The sequence below is a fragment of the Odocoileus virginianus genome, chromosome 3 (assembly GCF_023699985.2).
Source record: "Odocoileus virginianus isolate 20LAN1187 ecotype Illinois chromosome 3, Ovbor_1.2, whole genome shotgun sequence".
Lineage (NCBI taxonomy): Eukaryota > Metazoa > Chordata > Mammalia > Artiodactyla > Cervidae > Odocoileus > Odocoileus virginianus.
Window position 1 is genome coordinate 80,034,687 of NC_069676.1, and position 26,114 is coordinate 80,060,800.

Here is a 26,114-nt window from a genome sequence, read left to right on the forward strand (position 1 = left end):
TCCCTGAAACTCAGTCACTGATAAAGTTTACTTCTTTATCTCTACCACATCCCTGAAGATTCTTGTGTTACTAAAATTAGCATTTTAAGGCTGATTCTCTAGTATCATGTGGTTACAATTTGTCAGCTGATACAAGTTACAATTTGTCAGCTGACACAGGTTACAAATTTCTCAAGAAAATGGCATGAATGGTGAAGAGGAAGGGCTGTGGCACATCACGTTACCAGAGAGTACTTAATGCGGGATTGTGATGTGAGCTCTCATTGGCTTAATGGGTTGTAGCATGGCACTTGAGAGCTTACTGCTTGAGAATATACAATTGATGTGTTGTACTAGTTTTCACTACAGGGACTTTAAATATACTATCAGAAAGTGGGAAAACTATATACTAGGAGGATATTATAGTGGCATATATTTTTAGAACAATACTTAAAGAAAACAGCCCTATGACCAACTGGTACCTGGTATTGCATAGCAGATGATTCAGATATACTTATACCTGACTAAGAATTAATAGATATCTTCATACTTTTGAGATTAACAAAAGAAAGTCTCTCACAGTGTGCATTAATATATGTATAAAGATAATATACTAGTTGGTAAGAATACAGACTCAGTGTCAGACTGTCTGTGAAAACTGACTGTTTCACACTCTATCTATGATACTTTGAACAAAGTTACTTTATATACTTATCATTTTCTTTTCTGTAATCTGGAGTTCTTGCTGCTACTCACTTCACAGAATTATTCAAAGTTTGAATGACTGTTAAAGGATTGAAAAAGGACCTTTTCCACACCAAGTACTATACGTGTTTGAAACTACAGGAAAGTAAGTTTTGCCTATTATTTATTTTAAATAACAAAGTGAGGAGGCATTGCTATCACCTGTGACATATCCAAATCTGGCACACAACCGTGACTTGACTGAACTAAAATTCCTGTTCTTAATGGCGTATTCAGAAGTTCATTTGCAAACACAATGTGTGGATTTTTCACTTCAGTGCTTTTCACTGAAAATTTTTACATGGAATAGAATAGAAGAGCTCAGAGACACAAATTCCCAGTCTGATTGCCCATCTTATTAAAAAGCCTAGCTCCTGTATTATAAACTCACATGGTTGAAAACTAAAGCTACAAAAATTGCAAAGAAGGATATTATGTACCGCCACTTACCTGAAGCTCCTACAATGATGATTCATAAGAGAAATCTTAAGAATTTCAGTAGAATATATATATATATATATATATTCTCAAAAGCTCTTTCCACTTGTGACAAGTCAGTGAGAGTAGACACAGTCCATGCTGTGTTAATTTGGATGATCGTAATGATTGGAACACAGGGATTTGGTAGCCAAACAGGGACTAAACTCCCACTAGAGGTGATAGAAGAATGACCCAGGAACATCACATTATCTGTATATTCATAGCAGTGGTAATGAAGGTAATGGCTTTCATTCATTCAATATAATACATCTTACATACAAGAATCCCTACGGTCTTTATGTACTATGTTACATCTTATTTTCTTGATTTACTGACTTCTAGGAAAACTACTATGTTTTATTTTGCCTGGTTATAATTTTCAACAGCTTACAATAAAAACATTTCCAAGTTAATATCATTTATTATTCTCCCTTTTGGCAAAATACATTCAATAATTACTTGTGAAATATTTATTATATGAGGTATATGTATTAACTGATGCTGAAGCTGAAGCTTCAATACTGTTGCCAACTGATGTGAAGAGCTGCTCACTGGAAAAGACCTTGATGCTGGAAAAGATAGATGGCAGGAGAACAAGGGGATGATATAGTATGAGATGATTGGATGGCATCACTGACTCAATGGACATGAGTTTGAGCAAGCTCTGGGAGATGGTGAAGGACAGGAAAGCCTACCATGCTGCAGTCCATGGGGTCGCAATGAGTTGGACATCACTGAGCGACTGAACAGCAACAACATATTAAATATGTTAATGGTTTATATTCCAAATTTTGATGATATATTTTTATCTCATATAAGTTTCCATCAGCTTTGATTCATACCATTGTTTTAAACACCATTAACAATACAAGGAAGGGTTTCTCAGGTGGCACAGTGGTAAAGAATCCATTTGACTATGCAGGAGACACAAGAGATGCAGTTTCGATTCCTGGGTTGGGAAGATAGAGCCAGTGGAGTAGGAAATGGCAACCTGCTTCAGTATTCTTGCTTGGAAAATTCCATGGAGAGACCTGGTGAGCTACCGTCCATGAGGTTTCACAGAGACAGACCCGAAAGAGACTGTATGACATACAAACACATGAATACACATACACAAGAATAAAAGGAACAAACACCCTCCCAAAACCAAAACAAGCTATAGAACATAATGTTAGGCACTCAGTCGTGTCCAAGTCTTTGTGACCCAATGGCTGGTAGCCTGTCAGGTTTCTCTGTCCATGGGATTCTCTAGGTATAGGGCACATTCAAATGTCTAAATATCTGGTAGAATAAAATGTGAAAATGTTTGATTTGCAAAATTGATAAACTTACAAGTTTCATCCATATTGTCACAAATAATAAAATTTTATGTTTCCTAATGGCTGAAAAATATGCCATTGTATATACGTACTGTGTCTTTTTTATCCATTCATCTGTTTACAGACACATAACTTTCTCATTCTTGGCTATTGCGAGTAATACTGCAATGAACATGGAATACAGATAATTCTACATGATCCTGTTTTCATTTCCTCTGGATATACTCAGAAGTGGGATTGTTGGATCATATGATATATTAATTTTATGATATTAAATCTGGCATGATTTTAGAAATACTAAAGTTAGTTTGAAGTTATCTTATTCTGATTAAAATAAACAAGTAAATATTTATGTAGTGTGGGAATGGGGAAGGAGGTTGGGAAAATAGGCATGATAAATAACATTTTTAGTCCAGACAGCAGAATAAGAGGAATTACCTGGGGGAATGCTTAGATTTATAAATTCTAGACTAAAAGCTATGTCTCAACAAACAACAACAACGACGACAAAACTCAGCCAATATGTGGTCACCATTATCTCTTTGGGACTCAAAGTTAACTATTTTAGGAAGGTATACTATGTGCTGACAATTAACAAAGGTTTCTTTCTGAGTCTTTTCAATTTTCCATTTTCTCAGAAAGTGATAAAATTTGAAATAATTTATCTTAAATCCCACATTCTCTCTCTATGTATATATATATCTACATATATATATCTGGGCCAGAGAAGCCTGGCGGGCCACTGTCCATGGGGTTGCACAGAGTGGGACATGATTGGGCACACATATGCATAACTACACAAGAATAAAAGGGACAAATACCCTCACCAAACCCAAAACAAGCTATAGAATACAGTGCTAGTTGCTCAGCTGTGCACAGAGATAGTTGCTCAAATTTATATATTTATAAAGCATTTAGAAGAGTGTATTTATGCATATTTATATATTTTAAAAACTTTATATATGTATATTTAAATGACTTTATGTATTTGTGTATATATATATATATATACACATATATATATATACCTATATATATAATTTCAGAAGTGTTTATGTATGTAAAAATCTATCTTTGAAAAACAGTATATAAGAAGAGGGAGAGAAAAATTTTCAAATGCAATCTTGGTCCATGCTTTTAATGTAATGCAAGTGTCAGGGGCCCAGAAATTGGCTGACAAGAGTCTGTAGAGGTGAGTCTGGAGCAGGCTATTTTATGCCAGTTATAGTTGGATGGTGGGAAATAGAAGAAGACGACATTTAGCTACTTTCTGCCACATTGAGTGCATCAAAGGAAAAATCCTATTACCCTCAAGAATATAACTAACCCAGAAATCTTTCCCTTGAAATCAGTCAAGTAGAATCCATAATGGTAGGTCCATAGAGACCAATGAGATGTAAAGACCTATGAGATGTTTGATACAAGAATATTAGACTGCTGTTGTTGGCATGATGTTATTGGCTCTGTTTAAAAGAGGTATAAATCAGTCTGGCTCTTGCTGGATTTTATGCTAAGGGATATAAACGGTAACAACATTAGTTGAGAGAAGACAAGAAGAGTGAATCAGATATATCTTGATAAAATATTTTTTAAATTGTGTAAAAATGATAAAGACATCTTGAGTCAATAGCATTATGTCTAGTTCTAAAAACTTAGCTCTTCAGAATCTGTATATATCCATAAATTACATCAATTTATGAAAAAGTTAATTAGAATGAGTTTCTTAAACTCCAAGCCCAATACACTACATTGCCCTATAAATTGATTAAGACAACATTGATTTTTTGGTAGCAACACAAAATATATTTTCAGAACCTTGCTAGATGCTGTAGTTAAACAATGAAATATAAATATAAGTTGCATCTTCTAGAATTTTAGGTTTTCATTGGCAAATTAAACTGAAAATATGTGGTATCAAACAAGTTTTTAAAAAAATTTATAAGTTAAAAAAATTATAAGTTTAGAATAACATGATTAGAATAACATGATATACTTTTTATTGGAAAGAAGGACTGGGATCAACTGAAATTACAGAATTTTTAAGAGTTTTCAATAAAGGAAAATATACGTGAAGAGAAAATAGACAGAGGTGGTCTTTGAATAGTGGCTGAAACAACAGGAAGAGAAGCACAGGATGAGCAACATTCCAGGTAATTGCTGTCATGATCATCGAAAGTGGCAATTTGTGGGACAATATGAAGACTAAAGACTTAGGACTAAACGTATTAGAAATTTTGGCAAAACACATACAGTGAGATCCGGGGATATTCTCTTTGAATGCCAAGAAATGTAATTTTAAGTTAGCAAGTTAGGAACTAAAAGGTTTTTTAAGTTTATTTCTTCGGTTGTGTATATATATATGACTTTACAAGAAACATCTCCATGTTGACAGATGTGTTTAGGAAAGTTTACTGCTGCTTACTGGGCTTCTCTCACACAGTCAGGGTTACAAGTGTGAAAAGTTTACTGCTAACAATAGTGTTTTAATTTTATTATCAAGACAGTCCCTATTATGTTTCCAACTAGCTAAAGCAAGTTGTTGCCTCAGTAATTGATCCTGTGCCCTATTGTTTTAAGAGTATTGACCATGTATTCATTCTGTCAGCCTTCCTTTCCTCAGGTTTTAAGTTTCCCCCCTAATTCTCACACGGTAAGAAGTCTTCTATGTGTTCTTAGATTTTGATAATACTACAGTTTGGACTTTGAAATCTCTCAGCTTCGATTGTTGAGATTAATCAATATTTCCAGTTAGTTCCCTTTGACCAAATTCTTGTCTGTAAGATTTCTTATAGAGTTATCTTATAAAGATTCTAAGCTTTCCTTTGAAAATTAGAAGTGAACCTTTCTGGTTTCAGCATACACTGCCCTTTCCCACTAAAATAGTTGGAAAGCCCCAACTTTGCCATCAGATATGCTCATTTTGCAATAGAAACATGTAAATGGTTTTTGGAGAAAAGTGTTAAAGCACAAAAAATTACTCTCTGGAGGAAGAAAATACTTTTTTCTAAAAAGCAAAGAACATGGCAAATTCAATTGCAATAACCGTGTTCAAGAACTAGTTAAACATAGGGCCTAGACCCAATTTGTTGCCCAAATGTGTCAATAAAAGGACAAATATGTATGTAGTTATGATGTTACTTTGCTAATTAATGTCTCCTTGTGATAATACTGCAGACATAAAGTGAATTTACTATATAAATTTATATTAAAGGATGTAAAGAAGGTTTCAGTTAGAATACTGCAACTGGGGGAAGATGTATGCACTGATGCTGGGTATATACAATTCTTTATAGCTTGTTTCCTGGTGGTTCAACCATAAAGAAGAACATGCCTTGCAATGAAGTAGACATGGGTCGGATCCCTGGGTCAGGAAGAACCCCTAGAGAAAGAAACAGCAACTCACTCAAGTATTCTAGCCTGAAGAACTCCAAGGACAGAGGAGCCTGGTGGGCTACAGTCCATGGGATCACAAAGAGTTGGACATGACTTAGCAACTGAACAACAACAGCAAATAGTTTGTCTCATCCAGACAAGACCAAATCCGCAACACATTCCAATCTTATGATTTGTGAAATGGCTCTATGTCAAAACTGTTTTGCTGGCCTAAGGAAAATTGTGCCTACTTTGATTGAAAAGAAAAATTACTCTAAGATAACAGACATAGTAGTCCAGGACAGTTCCGATAGAACTGGGGTATCTTGTCACACTAGTTATACTGTATCTGAATGGCTAATTCAAAGAAAATTCAGATGATGGTCACTATTGGAATGGCATAATATTCATTGGGGAAAAGGAGGGATCACTGACTTATTGCCAATTGGCATGGAAGTCTAGGTCCCCATTTGGTCCCATTGATACCCAAAGGGTATCTTGCTACTTCTGGGCAGGAGTGAGACTTAGGGCTCATCACTGTATTGCTGATTCTACTGTGACTAGAAGGCTAGATGCACCTTGTTATTGTTTTGCTCGTGACCTCTACTGAAACCACAGGGGGAGACCTCAGTAGTTCTGGGGGTATGCTGAAAGTCCACCTCTAGACTAGGCCTCCTCTGACACCTCCTAGCAGGGATACACTGGAGGCCTCTTCACTTCCGGGTACTCTTGGAAGTCCAAGCACTTCCTGCAGTCTCTATGGTACCTAGGGGTGGGGGAGGGTCATTAATCTTGGCAACAGCTAACGCCCTAGCTCCACTCTTGGCCTTCTCTGACCTTACCCAGTGTAGGGAGTGAAGTCTTTCATTAAAATCTTTTGGAGTACAATTACAGGCTTCTCAATTAGCTTTGGAGTCAGCTGGGTAGGCACACGAGTTTTTCAGTCTTTTGTTGGAGTAGAGTGATTATTATCTATTGTCTAGATTTTTCTGTCTTATAAGGCTCTCCCTTTACTGTTTCTTCAGCTGGAGAAAGCTGGCTTTTGTTTGGCCTGTTTAGTGTGAACTTATTGGCATTCCCAGATCACTTACTGATACAGTAATTAGTCTGGGATATACAAAGCAGGAAAAGAAACAAAAACAAATACTTACCATTGCATTTTTCCTTGGATCCCAAGATCCCTAACCAATTCACCTTTTTCTCTCTACCTTTTAGAGTCTTATGTTTTATTGCTATTATTTATATAGTTTTAGCTTGAATGTCCATAGTTTTTAATGGTACTCTGGAGGACAAAAAGGGAAAAGTACATCTATTCCATCTTCCTGGAAGTGAAAATCTTAATTATTTTTTTAAAAATACCAAAAAATAATCAGCTTAATCTTTTAGGTAATCACACTGGTCTGACATGATCTCAAGCTCACTTCACAGTGTCTTTAAAAAAATGTGCCAAATAAGTGGATTAATTCACTAATTATTGATATGATAAAGTTTGATCAGTTTATTAATCCTTAGCTATTCTTTGCATAAAATACTGATTGGTTTTGTAAACAGACCTTTACAAATCACTTTAAAATTAATTTGATTAGTAATTAAAACTGGTGATGAAGAACATACACATAAAACTACAGCATAAACAAACCAAAACAAACAAACAATTTAGTAGAAAACAAGTATCCTAAATTTGTGGGACTAGCCATTTAAATTGTAGGATACAATTTTTAGTAGTAATGTCACAGATGATTCAAGTTAGAAATTAATAAGGTATTCCCTGAAAAACTTTGCTAAATTACTGAAGAAGTTCAAATCTGACAGAGAGAGCGATGCCAAAGCTTTACTGAGGAGATTTAATAGTCATGTCATGAAAAATAATGGGAAAAAAGAGAGGTTTAAATTAAATATAATTGAGAATTATATGTTATTTTCTATATATATAATATATATATCTTATTTTATTTATATAGTCAACATTTTATATTTTCAGGTTGGCCAATACATTTTTGGAATGATCTTTCACTGGGAAAATAGTGTTCATTTTATGTTTGTTATATGTGTATAAGCAATATGAAATGCTGAATTTTGCTTCAAATAATTTCTTAAACCTATAGTATATTTACTTTGTCCATAGAATTTATTAATTTTAAAAGTTGTTAGTTTTTAAAAGCAGCAATACAATAGAATTACCAAATTATTTTGTTTAGATTTTCTTTTCTGAAACAAAATCTACCTGTTTGAAAACTATTTCTATTTAAATGTGCAGATGAAAAGTTTCACATATTTTTTAAATAATACAATTTTCTCCAGAGTCATCCATTCAGTTCTACAGATTTGGTAACAGACTTTGTCTCTGATAACTATTTTTCCTATGTGCCTATCGTTTATTTATGAAAATGTGCAATTGATCTTATAGGATTTTTTCTATGCATGTGTGGATATTTATTTCTCATGGCCTTTAGAAACATTCACACTGTTCATAATGTTGGTACTTTATTTTAGACTTCTATTCTAAACAATAGAATTGATTGATAGATAAAAGTAAGAACTATTATTCTGTTATGCACAAGACTTTACATGTATTATCTCATTTAGTTCTCACAATAATTCTAGGAAATTAAAACTTTTTATGTCCTTTTTCAGATGAGATATTTGAGGCTAAAATGAAATATATATATATACATATATATATATATGTATATATATATGATGCAATGTATCCAATGACACACAGCTGTATGTTTCTAGGCTAAAGGCAAATAAACCCTGTTTATTCAATTTTGAATGAAGTTTAGGACAGTATGTAATAGAAAAACATAATTAAAGGGTTGCCTTTTGCAACAGTGATCACTGATGTGTAAAATTAATTTTTGTGTCAAAATGTCATTGATGTGTGTTCAAGTTGTGGTATATAAAGAAGAGAGGAAATATATGCAAGGAAGACACTGATCCTTACTCATGCTATATGAACTGATTTTTAAGGCCATAGTCACATTTTCTGGAGGCAATGATTTTAATGAAGAGATTTATATATGACAGGACTGATTGCAATAAATAAATGCTTACTAGAAGTAAATTGCTCTATATTCAAATGAGTAATCAGTTCCTGCCAGAATTGAGTTGGGTATTATTATTATTAGTCCTATTTTAGAAATGAGGGAATTAAGGTAAAAGGCTGCTCAGTAATCTGGCCAGGTTTATGCAAACAGGATTTTAATTTTGAACTGTGACTCTCTGGCTCCATGTTCTGTGTTTTTCAGCCACTGTACTCCTCTATGCATGGTTATTTGCTCTAAAAAGAAAAAAGAAAAAAGTTCTGCTTGCTCTGATTGCCCCTGTTGTTTAGCTATGAGGATGATAAATAGGACACTTAGAAGTGTTGTTTTTCCCATTGGGTCCTAAAAGTCTGAGTGACTTTATAACAATGATAGTGTAACCTTTAGGAACTGAAATCTTTAAAAGGATATTATGAAAATATCAAAATTGAAGTGTAATTCCTTAATTAGACATCAGAACCACATACTCTGCCCCTCTGGGAATCTTTTGATAGGGCTTTACTCAAACTCAGGGTAAACATTTATAGCAGCTCTGAGTTCTCTGGGACTGTCCTTTGTTTTCCAATTTGATGGAAGTTTAAATGAATTTTTAACACTTAGATTTTTTAAAAAGACATGGACAACATATGTCAATATATTTCTCTACGCATATCATAAATTCATTTCACATCACTTCTCTGGGCTCATAGCAGGCAGAGTGCCATTTTGAATTTGGCTCTGATATGAATGTAGACTCTGATCTTCTGTATAAAAATTAGTGATTGATGGGCACTTTATATTAATTAATGTATTTGCCTCCAATAAATGTGTTTCCAACAATTCTCTGGTGCTAGATATTAAAAGAAATTGGAATTTTCAAACTATTAAACTGATGGTTGCCTTCTGATAACCTCTATTTGCTAATTGGAGACTGAGTTGTGATTAATGAAGATGGTGGTTTAATGCTTCATCTTTCCTTTAATAGCTGGAACTAATGGCAATTTCATGTCCCTGCTGCTTTGACCGGTAGGATGTATCAGAAATAGAAAAACTTCAAAATGTCAGATTTATAAGACAAATTTTGAGGGGATCTAAAGCTAATTTTCAAAAGCATAATTTTTAAACTTTCTTTCCTTTATTTTAGTCTAGCATTTAATTGGCAAAAGAGGAAAAATCACTTCATGTATACATATAGTTTTGTTTCTCTTGTTCACTAATTATATAGATTATTTTGAATCTACTGAAAAAAGTGCTTTAGGTTATGCATGTTACATTGTTATTCCCACAATGAAAACTTTGTCCTATTATTTAAATATTGCTATAAATATTTAAGACAGTTCCCTGTTAGCACTACTTTTGTTTCTCAACATTTCTTAATCCTATAATTACCAAGTTTTAACTAATTACATCAACATAGCTTTTCTGACTATAACTTGTTGCCACCATAGGATATCATGCTTTTGAAGAATCAATCCTTAGTGCCATGCCATGTTCTAAGGTACTCTTTCAATATAGCATTAATAATCATGTCTATTTTTGTTGAAATGACAATGAATGCTTCAGAATGTCTCTAGTGGAGGACAGACAATTTGAATGGATAAGATATGGGAGGGGAGTCATAGGTGACCTGTCTTAAAATGTTCTGTATATGTCTGGCACATCATAATTCACTAGGGTTTATTTGAAAGGCTTGAGTGTACTAAAGATAATTTATATGAATACCTCTTCATTGTCTTTTGTCTATTCCAGTGCATACTAATTATTTCATCCCCTGCCTTCACAGTATCCAATGCATATTTTGTGCCTGAGAGCTCACTGTGACTTTAGAAGAAGCCTTTATCATTTGAATTTTGGGGACATTTTGCAATGATAAAAATTAGTCTAAATTGAGATTAAACACTGATGATTAACATTTTTGTCATTAATTTTCCTTTTATAAAACAATTGTATTGTAATAGAAACCTCCAGTATATTTTCAGAAAGCAATGCCTGATATACAAATTCTTGTCAATGTATTAAGGCCAAATTAGTAACAATAAATGACAACTTCTACTTACCTGTGGCTGTTCAGTCATTAAGTCATGTTCGACTCTTTGCGACCCCATGGACAGTAGACTGCCAGTCCACGGGATCTTGTCCATGGGATTTACCAGGCAAGAATATCGAAATGGGTTGCCATTTCCTTCTCCAGGGTATCTTCCCAACCCAGGGATTGAACTTGTGTCTCCTGCATTGTAGGTGGATTCTTTACCACTGGCCCACCTAGAAAGTCCACTCATCTATTACTCTGTGGTAAAATTTTACTTTTATCATGCAATTATGCTCACCATTTCCCTATAACAGAATGTTAATTCTAGAAAAAAGAAAAACCCTGATATAAATTTACAATATATTAGAGATACCACTCAATAAAGATCTGATCATGCTTTTACATAAAACATAAAAACAAGATTTTGCTATTAAGGTCAAAAGATATATTCCATCTCTATTTCAATGTTTTCATTATTAATCTCATATGCCTTTTTTTTTTTTTTTCCAGAAATCACAGTTTCTGTTTGTCATTTCAGCTTGAGCTTACATCCTAAAAGTGTTTTGTTTAAACTTCAAGTTTGCATAGCATGGCCCATAAACTTGATAACATTAAGCATTATTATATCGACAATGTCTATGTTGATGACCATTATATTATGTATTTCCTTGTGGAATCTATATTAAATAATGACGTTATTTGAGAAGTTTTCAACATTGACTAATTTCTAAAATGTGCCATACTGACTGCTCTTCACAACTGTTTCTTTAAAGTTGCACAGAACACATGGAAATGGTTGGGTGTGTCTTTTATGATGGAGAAGGACTGGATAGGGGAACCTTCTATAAATATCAGTCCAAGGAAGTTAAAAAGAATGTGAAACTCTCTGAGCAGTCAAACCATTGATCATCTATAGGAGTCTAGCTCCACTGTCTACTTCCAAAGCTTTGAACAGGTCAGGGAGGACAGCAATTAAGGACAGTCTGCAATATTTAAGACATACAATCTGCTGACAAGTATACTTGCAAAGTTAGGACTGTGGCTCTGAATTCAATAGGCACATTTGTGAGGTAACAGCATTAGATTCAAAATGCTTTGTTTTGACATTTAATGTTATTTTCATTTAAGAAATATTTATTGAACATCTACCATTTATAAAATACTAAAGGGAAAGATTAAATAAAAAACAACTTCAGCCTATTGATTTCCTTTACAGTAGGAGTATAAACATAAACTTATACTTATACATAAGTGCATTTTAAGGTAGAACAGGATAACAACAAGAAAAGAGTAAGTATTAATAAATGCCTTTGGAATAAAAGGAAAGGAAAAAACTAATTCAGAAAATATGCTTTTAGGTTGTCTTCAGGTCAAACATCAATAGGTTGAAAGTATAGGTATTTTAAATCTGGTACCATTTTGGACTGAGCAGAGGGAGACCAGTGTAAGAAAAGTAAAGGGGATCTGTGTGGGTGGTAACAGCACATTTTTTTTTTTTTTTTTAATGCTCAGGATACCATATCAGAAGTAAGTAAGGTAGACCTAGGGCTCACAGTTCCATTCAGTACAGTAGCTAATAATAGTTGTATCTACATACAGTGGGCAGAAAAATAGCTCCCTAAAGATGTCCTAATCCTTGGAACCTGTGAATGTTACATTACCTGGCAAAAAGGCATTAAGATTGCAGGCAAAATCATGGTTACTAATTATAAGCATTTTCAATGGGGAAGTTATCCTGGATTATTTAGCTGGATCTAAGTGAATCACTGGTGTCATCAAAATATGCAAGGGTCAGGGGGACCAGCAAAAAGATGAGCTTTAAAAATACGAGGAGAGTCATAAGCCAAAGAATGCAGGTGGTCTCTAGAAGCTGGAGAAGATAAGGAAACAAATTTTCACCCAAAGTCTCTAGAAAATAATGAAGCCCAGCTGATATTTTACTCAGCCCAATGATACCCATAACATGCTTACAGAACTATAAGATGACAAACTTGCATTCTTTCAATCCAGTGCATCTGTGGTAATTAGTTACAGAAGCAATATAAAACGGATATACTCCCATGGTAATTTCATAGATGAACATGAGTGTTTTCCAGGTTGAGTTGTTCCAGCATTATTGATTGTGATGTCCTCATTTTAATAACAAAAGTCTTTTGGACCCTCAATATATTAATTTTATATTTAAAAATTGTTGTTGAAACACAGTATAATAACAAAAAATCTAAATCTGTATGTATTTTCATTATTCACCCTATTGTATATAAAGTTTTAAAATGGGAGAACAATCACTGGCAGATAGAAATCCTTGGAAGAAAAGTAATGACCAACCTAGACAGCTTATTAAAAGCATAAACGTTACTTTACCAATAAAGGTCTATCTAGTCATAGCTATGGTTTTCCCAGTAGTCATATATGGATGTGAGAATTGGACTATAAAGAAAGCTGAGTGCTGAAAAATTGATGCTTTTGAGCTGTGGGGTTGGAGAAGACTCTTGAGAGTCCCTTGGACTGCAAGGAGATCCAACCAGTCCATCCTAAAGGCAATCAGTCCTGAATATTCATTGGAAGGACTGATGTTGAAGCTGAAACTCCAATACTTTGGCCATCTAATATGAAGAACTGACTCATTTGAAAAGACCCTGATGCTGGGAAAGAGTGAAGGCAGGAGGAGAAGGGAACACAGAGGATGAGATGGGTGGATGGCATCACTGACTCAATGGACATGAGTTTGAGGAAACTCCGGGAGTTGGTGATGGACAGGGAGGCCTGGCGTGCTGCAGTCCCTGGGGATCTCAAAGAGTCAGACACGACTGAGAGACTGAACTGAACTAAACTGAGCGATGCTTGATAGGCAGGTTGACTTACAATTTGACTCTTGTTATAATCTCATCAGACCACAGTGATAAGAGCCCGTAAAATGTAAAATATGGCCTACTGATGTGGAATTTAGGATTTCGGAAGACTGGAGATATCAGGAAAATAATCAGTCATTATTCTTTGAATGTATCATTCATAATAGGCTCTAAAAATGCTGCAACAGGGGATTCAAGGCAGAGGGATCAATCATGAGAGCATAACAACTGTCAAAGAATTAATGGTAGATTTAGTAAGGACTGTCTTTTTATGCACTTACTGATTCAACTTGATGACTAATAGAAATCATAACAGAGTAATCTTGGTTGGGACACAGAAAAAAGAGTGGGTGGATCTGGTGAGAGACACAACCTTGCTTCACAGAGAACCTGAATTTTCTGAACTGTACCCAATCCAAGGATACTACCAAACATTTTTAGAACATCTGCAAATTTGTTGGCTCAAGGTTCCCACTTGAAACTATATAACCATTGTGAATCTCAGGTAATCTTTGTTTAACCAGCACCCTTTACTTCTTGCCATCTCTAATCATAATTCTTGACAAACAATTTAGGTAACTAACTGTGCCCTTGCAGTTTTTGCCTTTATAAACTTCCTCCATTTTGTAGTCCAGTGGAACACAATTCAAGTGTTTCTTGAACCTGTGTCTCCTGAGCTACAGTCCTAAAAAATAAAAATTCTTCAAATAAGTATTTGTTTATCTTGATCAGGTCTTTGTTTCTGAAAATTTTGGTTAATGAAATATTTATTGAGCAATATTATTTGCCAGTCACTAAATATAGTCCTGAATGTTTTTATGTTGATTTATAGTCTAATTCATTTAGTTTCATCCAAATTTCTACTTCCCTGGTGGGATTCTCTGGTGGCTCAGATCATAAAGAATCTGCCTGCAATGTGGGAGACCTGGATTTGATCCCTGGGTTAGGAAGATCCCTTGGAGGAGGACATGGCAACCCACTCCAGTATTCTTGCCTGGAGAATCCCCAGGGACAAAAGAGACCTGGTGGGCTGCAGCCCATGGGGTCATGAAGAGCCAGACATGACTGAGTGACTAAACACAGTACAACACAAATTTCCACAATACTCATTTGTTTTTAATCCGCAGCTCTAACTCTACTCCTTAATCTTCACACACACACACACACACACACACACACACACACACACACACACACACAAGTACTGTGAATAGAGTGCCATATAATTGAGTTTGAGAGAAATAGAAACATTCCATGAAATTAAAAGATGCTTTCTCCTTGGAAGGAAAGTTATGACCAACCTGGACAACATATTAAAAAGCAGAGACGTTACTTTGCCAACAAAGGTCCGTCTAGTCAATGGTTTTTCCAGTAGTCATGTATGGATGTGAGAGTTAGACTACAAAAAAGCTGAGCATCAAAGAATTGATGCTTTTGAACTGCGGGGTTGGAGAAGACTCTTGAGAGTCCCTTGGACTGCAAGGAGATACAACCCATCCATCCTAAAGGAAATTAATCCTGAATATTCATTGGAAGGATTGATGTTGAAGCTGAAACTTCAATACTTTGGCCACCTGATGTGAAGAGCTTACTCATTTGAAAAGACCCTGATGCTGGGAAAGATTGAAGGCGGGAGGAGAAGGGAATAGCAGAGGATGAGACGGTTGGATGGCATCATCAACACAATGGACATGAGTCTGAGTAAACTCTGAGATTTAGTGATGGACAGGGAGGCTTGGCATCCTGCAGTCCATGGGGCAAATAGTTAGACATGACTGAGTAACTGAACTGAACTAAACTGAAGAATGATACCAAGATTTTTGGCCTATGCAACTAAAAAAAGATCTCATTATCAAAGGTGGGAAAGGCTGTGAAATGGGTAGGTGTAACAACATACCAGTAATTCAATGTTAGATAAATTGGTTTAAAGTTGCATTGAAGAATGGAACTGGAGGAATCAACCTGCCTGACTTCAGAGTATACTACAAAGCCACAGTCATCAAGACTGTATGGTACTGGCACAAAGAAAGAAATATAGATCAATGGAACAGAATAGAAAGCCCAGAGATAAGTCCACGAACCTATGGACACCTTATCTTTGACAAAGGAAGCTAGAATATACAATGGAAAAAAGACAACCACTTTAACAAGTGGTGCTGGGAAAACTGGTCAACCACTTGTAAAAGAATGGAACTAGAACACTTTCTAACACCATACACAAAAATAAACTCAAAATGGATTAAAGATCTAAATGTAAGACCAGAAACTATCAAACTCCTAGAGAAGAACATAGGCAAAACAGTCTCCAACATAAATCACAGCAGGATCCTCTATGACCCACCTCCCAGAATATTGGAAATAAAAGCAAAAATAAACAAATGGGACCTAATGAAACTTAAAAGCTTTTGTACAACAAAGGAAACTATAAGCAAGGTGAAAAGATAGCCCTCAAATTGGGAGAAAATAATAGCAAATGAAGCAACAGAAAAAGGATTAATCTCAAAAATATACAAGCAACTCCTCCAGCTCAATTCCAGAAAAATAAATGACCCAATCAAAAAGTGGGCCAAAGAACTAAACAGACATTTCTCCAAAGAAGACATACAGATAGCTAACAAACACATGAAACGATGCTCAACATCACTCATTATCAGAGAAATGCAAATCAAAACCACAATGAGGTACCATTACACGCCAGTCAGGATGGCTGCTATCCAAAAGTCTACAAGCAATAAATGCTGGAGAGGGTGTGGAGAAAAGGGAACCCTCTTACACTGCTGGTGGGAATACAAACTAGTATAGCTGCTATGGAGAACAGTGTGGAGATTTCTTAAAAAACTGGAAATAGAACTGCCATATGACCTAGCAATCCCACTTCTGGGCATACACACCAAGGAAACCAGATCTGAAAGAGACACATGCACCCCAGTGTTCATCGCAGCACTGTTTATAATAGCCAGGACATGGAAGCAACCTAGATGCCCATCAGCAGACGAGTGGATAAGGAAGCTGTGGTACATATACACCATGGACTATTACTCAGCCATTAAAAAGAATTCATTTGAATCAGTTCTAATGAGATGGATGAAACTGGAGCCCATTATACAGAGTGAAGTAAGCCAGAAAGATAAAGACCAATACAGTATACTAATGCATATATATGGAATTTAGAAAGACAGTAATGATAACCATATATGCAAAACAGAAAAAGAGACACAGATGTACAGAACAGACTTTTGGACTCTGTGGGAGAAGGCGAGGGTGGGATGTTTCGAGAGAACAGCATCGAAACATGTATATTATCTAGGGTGTAACAGATCACCAGCCCAGGCTGGATGCATGAGATAAGTGCTTGGGCCTGGTGCACTGGGAAGACCCAGAGGAATCGGGTGGAGAGGGAGGTGGGAGGGGGGATTGGGATGGAGAATACATGTAAATCCATGGCTGATTCATGTCAATGTATGACAAAAACCACTACACTATTGTAAAGTAATTAGCCTCCAACTAATAAAAATAAATGAAAAAAAAAGTTGCGTGTTTGTCATGAGCTCTACCATATAATATGGAAACTTTTGTTATCACTCAAAGGAAAGGAAAATTAACATGCAAATTAATTCTTTTAAGACACAGTTAGTAGTAGTCATTCAAATATATTACATTTTCATCTTTAAGAACTGAGTGAGGAGAGAAAATATAACTTAACATGGATATTTATTTACACTGTCGAGCTTATAAAAATTGAAAAATGTTTTCAAAATATGAAAATCTAATATTAAACCATACCACTATCTTAACTATACCATAATTTCTTCTTTTCTGGATTTATTCAACCAGTTTTATATTATTTCTGTTTGTGTAAAAATGTATAAGCTGTTCAGTATGAAGATTTTAAAAGGTGATATTATCATTGGCTTTCTGGGGAAACTACTTTCTTTTCTGAAGTTGTCATAGCTTCACATCAGAATTCATAGTTTCACATCAAATATTCTGAATACTTTCAGAATAATGTAATGTAGCTTACATTATTTTCAATGTGATTGTTTCATGTTTTTTTTTTACTGATACCATGGGCATTCCAAGGAAACCTATTTACTCCTCTGATACCTCAATATTTGTATCATATTCTTCAACTCCAATGTTCTCTTTCCTTGTTTATTTTTATTTCCTCTTACATCTCACTATTTTTGGTTTTGTAAGCTATTATATTTTCATTGCACTCCTCATTACTTAAATTTTTATCATGTACATTTTTCTACTTTCCCTTTAAGGAATATACACCAAGAAAAGATTTGAAGGCATTTTTGAATTGGCAAAAGCTGACAAGATGAAAATAATATAGCATGCAGATTTACATAACAAAATATAAAAATTCATTGTAAAGCATTGAGGGGATTCATTATAATTTTCATACTTTTGTGATTTTAACTGTATTAGAGTTAGCCATTTTTCTAGCCTAAAATTCTTTGAAATACATAAAATGTGTGTTTCAGTTAGAAATTGAAGTGCTCTAAGGGCAGTGAGGAACAGACATGGTATTTGAGTGTGTGGATTTGTTGTGACAGGTTTCTTGATTACCTATGAGTAGCATTACATCTGTATAGTTTATGTGCACGCTACATTTAAGAGAAAAGCATTCCTGTGCTGCACACGTGTATATGAAGAGGCTAGTTGGGTGTAAAGACTACATAAAGTGACAAATGACAGAGCTAGAATTTTTCTTTATTCTGATCTAAGAAACACGTATATAGCATGTCAGGATGATAGTGTGAATTTCACAAATAAATCCAATATCTAGGCTTCTGTGCAAGTCCCTCTGTAAGTTATTTATGTTTTTCTAAATGTTGTCTGATCACTTGGAGAGAAATGTGATCAAGCAGTTGTTCATTAATAACTACTAAGCTTATATGTATGGATACAATTTTTTTTTTCTCATTCCAGGTATGATGGATACTAATGCATGAAGATATTAGCTCTCAGAATACTTTCCATGTCAAATATTACATATTAAAATTGAAGTGAGATAGTGAAGTTTTCTTTCCTTATATAAATGGATTCCTGTTTTAACAGATAAGAAAAACTCACCACATCTAGTTGATGATTAATATCCACAGCCTACAGTGTCAAAAATTAAACAGGCAAAATAAGAAAAACAATTTTTCTTAATGCTGAGATACAGCAGCCATAAATGAGGGAAAATAGATCATCTGCCCACTCAACTTTCAGAAATGGATTTATAAGTTGTATTATTTTGTGTAATTTAAAAGCATACTGAGGAGTTTCAGAGCATAAAATCATCAGACAATCAAACTTTGAATCCTACCTTATTCTTATCTCCCCTGTTACCAATGAGTCAAAATTTAACTTTTTATAAGCTGGTGTCATGCTATATCTAACAGCAAATCTGGTTGTTGTCCATCCTGATAAATTCCTTCTGGAACTTCATATTAAGGATAAACCTCTTAAATATTGCAAAGATGATCGTCATGATGACCCAGGCTCTGTAATTTACTACCCAGAACCCTGAGTCAAAAATGCTTCTCCACATACATAGTACTGTTTCATATCTCTACTTTGTTTATCTTCAGAATTCATGGAAATCACTGTCCAGGATGGGTTATTTGTGTTCTTCCTACAGACTCCTATAATTGGCTCAGAGCTGTAAAGGTCACAGTTCACATAGCCACTTAATCTTTACCATAGCCCTATGCATTAGATAATATTATTCCATTCATAGATAACTGGGGCACAGAAGAGTTTGGCAAAAGTATTATAAGTGGTAAAACTGGGTTGAATTCAGAGAGCCTGGGGTGACAATCTCTGCACTTGACCACTGCACTACAGAGGATCTTACACATACACTGCTATCATTCCATTAACCCTATGAGTGTAAGTGTGAAAATGCTATGGTGTCCAACTCTTGGAACCCCATGGACTATAGCCTGCCAGGCTCCTCTGTCCATGGAATTCTCCTGGCCAGAATACTTGACTGGGTTGCCATTCCATTCTCCAGGGGATCTTCCCAACCCAGGGATTGAACTCAGGTCTCCCGCACTGCAGACGGATTCTTTACAATCTGAGCCTCTGATTCAAACTCCTAGTTCCAAGAATCCATTTAAAATATTGTCCTCGGATAGAGGACATATCAGATGTTAAACTGATAAGAACAGATGCTACATTTGATCTTAGCCAAAAGGCCGAGAGAATTATTCATTCTTTCTCTTCTGACAGTTTCTTGAAGACAAAGACCCATCTTACTCAGTTTTGTGTAAAAAAATACCTATCATAGTAGTTATTTCCCAACAATGCAATATGCAAATATATTGAATTAAATTTAAAACAGATGTTGAATACCATTTTTTGTCTAGTTCCTGACACATTACTTAATCTTTGAAGGGTTAAAGGAAAGGAGCAAAGGTAAGAAGTAAGGAAGAGGGAAGAAGAAGAGATAGGTTACTTTTAGATTATTGCAGAAGAATAATTAAAAGCACAATTTCCCCAACACTCCACAAAGGGAGTAGAGAAAGAATACATTTTTATTGTTTAATTAGCGATGCCCATCACAGGCAATCTGCTGAAATTGTAAAGACAGAAATCTAATCCATTTATATAGACAATAACTGCAATCCACGACAGACATATTTTTAAGGTAAACAGCAAATGGTTTTCCAGTAAGGCTTGACAGAACCATTCATGACAAGTAGTACTTTATCTTTACCTGGTAATTTGGTTATGCTAGCTAATTGGCGTTATCTAGAGAAGAAAAAAAAATATTCTCATATCTATGACAGGAGTAGTTTAGCAACTTGGAGCAAGATTCTGCCCACCAAAATTGTGTTCTTATCCTCTCACAGAAACTAGGAGATAGGTGTGTTATGTCCCTTGATGTTACATTTCATAGGGATAGCTTCCAGGTTTCTGAGAAAGGCATTCCTTAGGTCAGAAATTTGAGTAAATGTCAATCTAGTCTTTAAAGTTATTTACATTTCAAAGAGAGGAGAAAGTACTTACAACAACTCTAAAATAAGTCCTCAAAAATGAGAGGAGGAAGATCTCTTATTTTCAACAGGGAGAATTAAGCTTCTCATTTTTAATATGTATGTGTCCTTACAGGAAAAGCAACTAAAAAGAAAGTCAGAGAAAGTTTAGTGGGAAAGACCAGATTTGCCACTTCCTAGCCTTTTTCTTGGAGGGTGTATTTAATCTCTGTGGGGCTCTGCTTTTCATCTTGAGAGTGAGTGAGCTGCATTGGATATTATTTAAGGTCATGTTTGGATTTATTGCTCTATTTCAAAATAATGAAAGGACTGAGGATTCAGTGAGGATGACAGGTGGTGTTATTTTTCACATCCACACTTGTTTGAACTTTAATTACTCTGATCTCGCTAACACACAGTCAGTGACCTACCTTGAACACTTATAAACCTTTAAATCACAAGGAAATTAGAATTACTATGTCCCTATCATACACTTAACAGACATGTTTAAAAAGTATTGCTAACCTGAGTAAGTGTGTATTGAAGAAAGGACAACTCTCTTTCACATTACTGAATACTTTAACAATGAGTAATGGACAAAAAAGAAAGATTTTTCTTGTTAATATTTTTTCTTTACATTATTTCTAGAGACTAATACTAGAATTGTGGCTTTGCACTGTCACTCTCTGAGTTATGGGGACTTACAAATACTATTCCCTTAGTCTATGGACATGCGTGAAGTTTTTTTTTTTTTTTTTTAAACTCTTCTCTTCCTTAAAAACAACAACAAAATTCTACAGGAACAGGGATACTATATATATATATATATATATATATATATTTAATCTGAGAATTGCTTTCTTATATGGCTTACTTTAAAGAAAATCCTGGTAGTCAATCTAAGTTAAAACCTTTAACATTTCTGCTAAATAAATATTTACAGGAAAAAAAGAAGAAAAACACTTGCTTACAAGATGATTATCTCTGCAGAAAAAAAATTGATTAATTAATTGTTTGTGCCCCCATCCCACCCCACCCCTCCAGTGTTCAAGAAGCGTTTCTTCTGAGTTGAGTTTTCAAATGGGTAGAAAAAGGCCTAAAGAAGTAATCTACACAAAATTGGGTGAATAGTAAATCTATACAACCACTTGCAATGAAGTATATTATTGTGCATTGTTTGTATGAGTGTTTTGGAGTTACAGACATCATAAGGTGACTTCAGGGTAAAGGATGTAACTACGTCTATTTGGAATATATTGAGCACCTCAGAAAAATATTTTAAATATTTGGTCCCACTCTCTTCCTTAAGGAGTAAATGAGAAATGATAGTAATGACTGAAAAAAAATCTTTCCTGCAAAGCTATTTTGAACACTTTCCCAAAAGAATGCCCATAGTTTTTCATTCTGTTTTTGATGGATGGAACATGACAAAAAATTAACTTTGTTTTCCATTTAAAAATCAAGCTTTTCTGCTTTTGCATGAACTATACTGAATAAAGTTGTATCCTGCTATATTTGTCTACATGTTACATTCTTATTACATGTATTTCCATTTTTATCTGCCTTTCTTAATTCTATGACCTCAATTTTTGCCTCCATTCCCTCATTTTACTTAAATCATATGGGCTTCCAGAAGACTATAGAATAAGCTTCTATTTTAGGGACATGATGCCACCAGATAATTCTACATAGATAATACCTCCAAATACTCCATATCATTGTCAACTATCATGATCTCAATAAGGCTTAGTGGCCTATTTATTATACTTGCAAACCCCTCTTCCATTATAAGGTAAGAATCATTATTTCATTTTTTGTGGTAAAGTATATTTATATGTAAAACATATAATTTTTCATTTTTAAGTGTAGAATTCAGTGATGTTAATTACATTCACAATATTGTACAATATATCACCACTCTTTCAAAAATGTTTTCATCAGCCCAAGCAGAAACCTTTTGACTAGTAAGCAGTAAATCCCCATTCTCCTCTTTCCCAGCTCTTGGTAACTGATTTACCTTCTAGGTCTATGGATTTTCCTAATCTATATATTTATATAAATGGAATCATATAACATTTCTCCTTTAGTGTCTAGAATGTTTCACTTAGCATGTTTTCAAGATTCATCCATGTTGCAACATGTATCAGAACATCTCTTTATAGCTGAAGAAACCCCATTGTAAGGGATTTTTGCTTATCCATTACTCTGGTGGAAACTTGGATTGCTTTCATTTTTGGGGTTTTGTGAATAATGCTGTAATGAACATTAGCATATGAATATTTGAGTACTTACATCCGATCATTTTGGGTATATACCCAAGAATGGAATTGTTGGGTCATATAGTAATTCTATGCTTAGAGGAACTGCCACACTGTCTGACTGTACCATTATACGTTCCCACCAGTAATTCATAAGGGCTTCAACATTTGCATATTCTTTCAGACCATTTTATTGTTTTTGATTTAAATTGTCATAATTCTAGTTATTGTGAAGTGGCACCTAATAGTGGTTTTGATTTTAATTTCCTTAATGAATAATGGGAGAAGGCAATGGCAACCCTCTCCAGTACTCTTGCCTGGAAAAGCCCATGGATGGAGGGACCCTGGCAGTCCATGGGGTCGCGAAGAGTTGGACATGACTGAGCGACTTCACTTCCACTTTCCACTTTCATGCATTGGAGGAGGAAATGGCAACCCGCTCCAGTGTTCTTGCCTGGAGAATCCCAGGGATGGAGGAGCCTGGTGGGCTGCCGTCTATGGGGTCGCACAGAGTCGGACATGACAGACTTAGCATCAGCAGCAATGAACGATGATGTTGAAATCTTTTAATTTTCTTATTGGCTATTTGAATATCTTATCTGGACAAGTGTCTCTTCAAGTTCTTTGTCAATTTGTAAACTTGTTTGTCTTTTTGTTATTGACTTATATGAATCTTTTACATATTCTGGATATGAAACTCTTATTAGATACATGGTTTGCAAGTATTCTCTCCCAGTCTGTAGGTTGTCTTTCACTCTTTTGATAGTGTCCTTTGATACTATATTAGAGTTCCCAAGAGAAAAGAATCAATATTATATATATGGTATACATAATATCATATTAACTTAGATACAAAAAGGCTGTTCGATTTTGGTAGTGATCATATTGAACTTAACAATTTTGTTTTCCTACTCATGAACACGGAATGTCTTTTCATTTATTTATATCTTTAAATTCTTTCAGCAATATTTTAAAGCCTTCAGCCTCTCATCTTCTTGGCTTAATTTATACCTCTGTATTCTATTATTCTATATTTTCTTATAAATATAATTATTTTCTTAATTTCTTTTTTGATTATTTATTGTTGGTATATAGCAACAACATTTTTAAATCATTGTTATGGATTAAAATATTCAAGGAAAATGCAAATAATCTTTAGAAAACTATATACTCCTTATTTTTGAAAAAACTTCTGAAGAAATTATGTATTTATCTGCAACTATGAATCAGAGACTCTTCCTACATTAGTTGGGGAGGTGGGAAAAGATTAAAATTGAGATTCACGTTTAGACTGTGAATATGAAGGTGAGGTAAAAATAAGCTTAAAGCAATTACCAGCCATTTGTTTTGTGGATTAGTTGAAATTGGTGAAAGAAAGTTTATTTTCAGAATTACAGGGCTTATGGAAATATTGAAATCTCTATGTCCATCTTGCTAAATATTTGATATAGGGACTAGGTAAAAACTTAAAACAATTTTGAAATAACATAAAATATTCGTATGGTCATAAACATGAAATATTTTAGTGGATAGATGTTAAAGTACAGAAACCAAATTTTCTGCAAAATTGAATGTTGAAAAACAAGCATTATTTGTGCTTAGGGAGGGAATGGTATATGACATTGTTAGCTCTTCCCCTTCTCCTCAATATTTAAAACTATGACAAGGCTTATGTAATAAACTTTTCTATTTTGAAAGGTTAAACTCTGTCCTGCTGACTTTCCCCACACCTAACGCAATTTCCTGTGTCTAAGACATATTTACTATATATATATACCATACATCCTATGTTTCCCTTCCGGATATACTCTCTGCTCTTCTCCGCCACCCTCTCTATCCCAAAAGGCTTACCTGATTGATATTAGTTACTACCTTTGTGTCCTTTGTGCTCTGGATTGCTGTAGAATTGGATCAACAGGAACTCATGGCAGGATATTAGAGGGTGAAGTCAGCATATTTATTTGACTGCCTGCGTCTTTCCTGGCTCATCAGTGAGAACTGTTCTTCACTGGAAGGTGACAGACATCTCAAGGCAAAATAAAACAAAAACAGAACTCTCTTTTTCAGCATTCAATAACTATCTCCAGGGGTTGGTCTTATATCTTTTGGTTTCGCTACATCCTGCCACATATTTTTACATTCGTCCTTGTAACATTGTTCTGATTTGAATGTGCACACTACTTATATTGGGTCTTTGGTGGATAATCCAGTGATAATATTTATAAGGCTGAATGATTTATAAAAGCTAATATCCTACAAAGAAGCACCATATAAATATTAGCTAAATATAGATTGTCTGTTAATGTAACTTTTCTAGTTGATTCTCTCTTCCTTCCTGTTTATCTTATGTGGTACATAAAACAAAAAGATAGTAGAGAGCTCATGGTATTTCTTTTCCCTTTAGACTTGTAAGGAAGTTATCAAAATATAAAACAAAATAAAAATAATTTTTTACTGTTTCCTCCTCGTAATCAATAAATCTAAAAGCAGACAAGGTTAAAGAGCAGAAATTTCTTCACAGGTCACTACATTTAAAACGTAACTCCCACAAGGAAACAGCCTTTTTAAAGTAGTCCCCTTAAATACTGTTCAAATTCTCTTGGACTGCAATCTGTAATACTGTTTTTATAATTTAACAGTCCTCAGTCTAATCTGTTACAATGTGGCTTTCTATTCTGTGGTACAATAAGTATAAATTGTGAAGCTGCTCCCAGTATGCTGCATATTCAAGTGATACATGGATCATATAACAGCAACATGTTTTTAAAGATTGAAAACATTAATGAGATAATGATTATTCTTTTGGCTTTCTTCTTACTCTCTTACTTTCCTTCTTTGGCAATGATATTAAGAAAGTATTACCGTACACAACTACTATCATTCACTTGTTTTCTCCCATTCCCCACAGCAATTGAACAGTATCTGCATCTAGCAGATACAGAGAAACTCTGATTTTTCCAGAGTTAGTGGTAAGAGGCAGTAGGAGCAGTGTTCGTTAGTAGCTTTGGTCCAACAGAGAACCATAGTCAGTGCTCGGCATTTCACCTTTAACAAGCTTCTTTCAAACATTCCTACCTCAGT

General features: G+C 34.7%; 1 pseudogene; it reads right to left on the reverse strand.

The window, feature by feature from the left end:
- Positions 1-19,827: 19,827 nt before the first annotated feature.
- LOC139034579 (U2 spliceosomal RNA) lies at positions 19,828-20,008 on the reverse strand (annotated as a pseudogene).
- Positions 20,009-26,114: the final 6,106 nt, after the last annotated feature.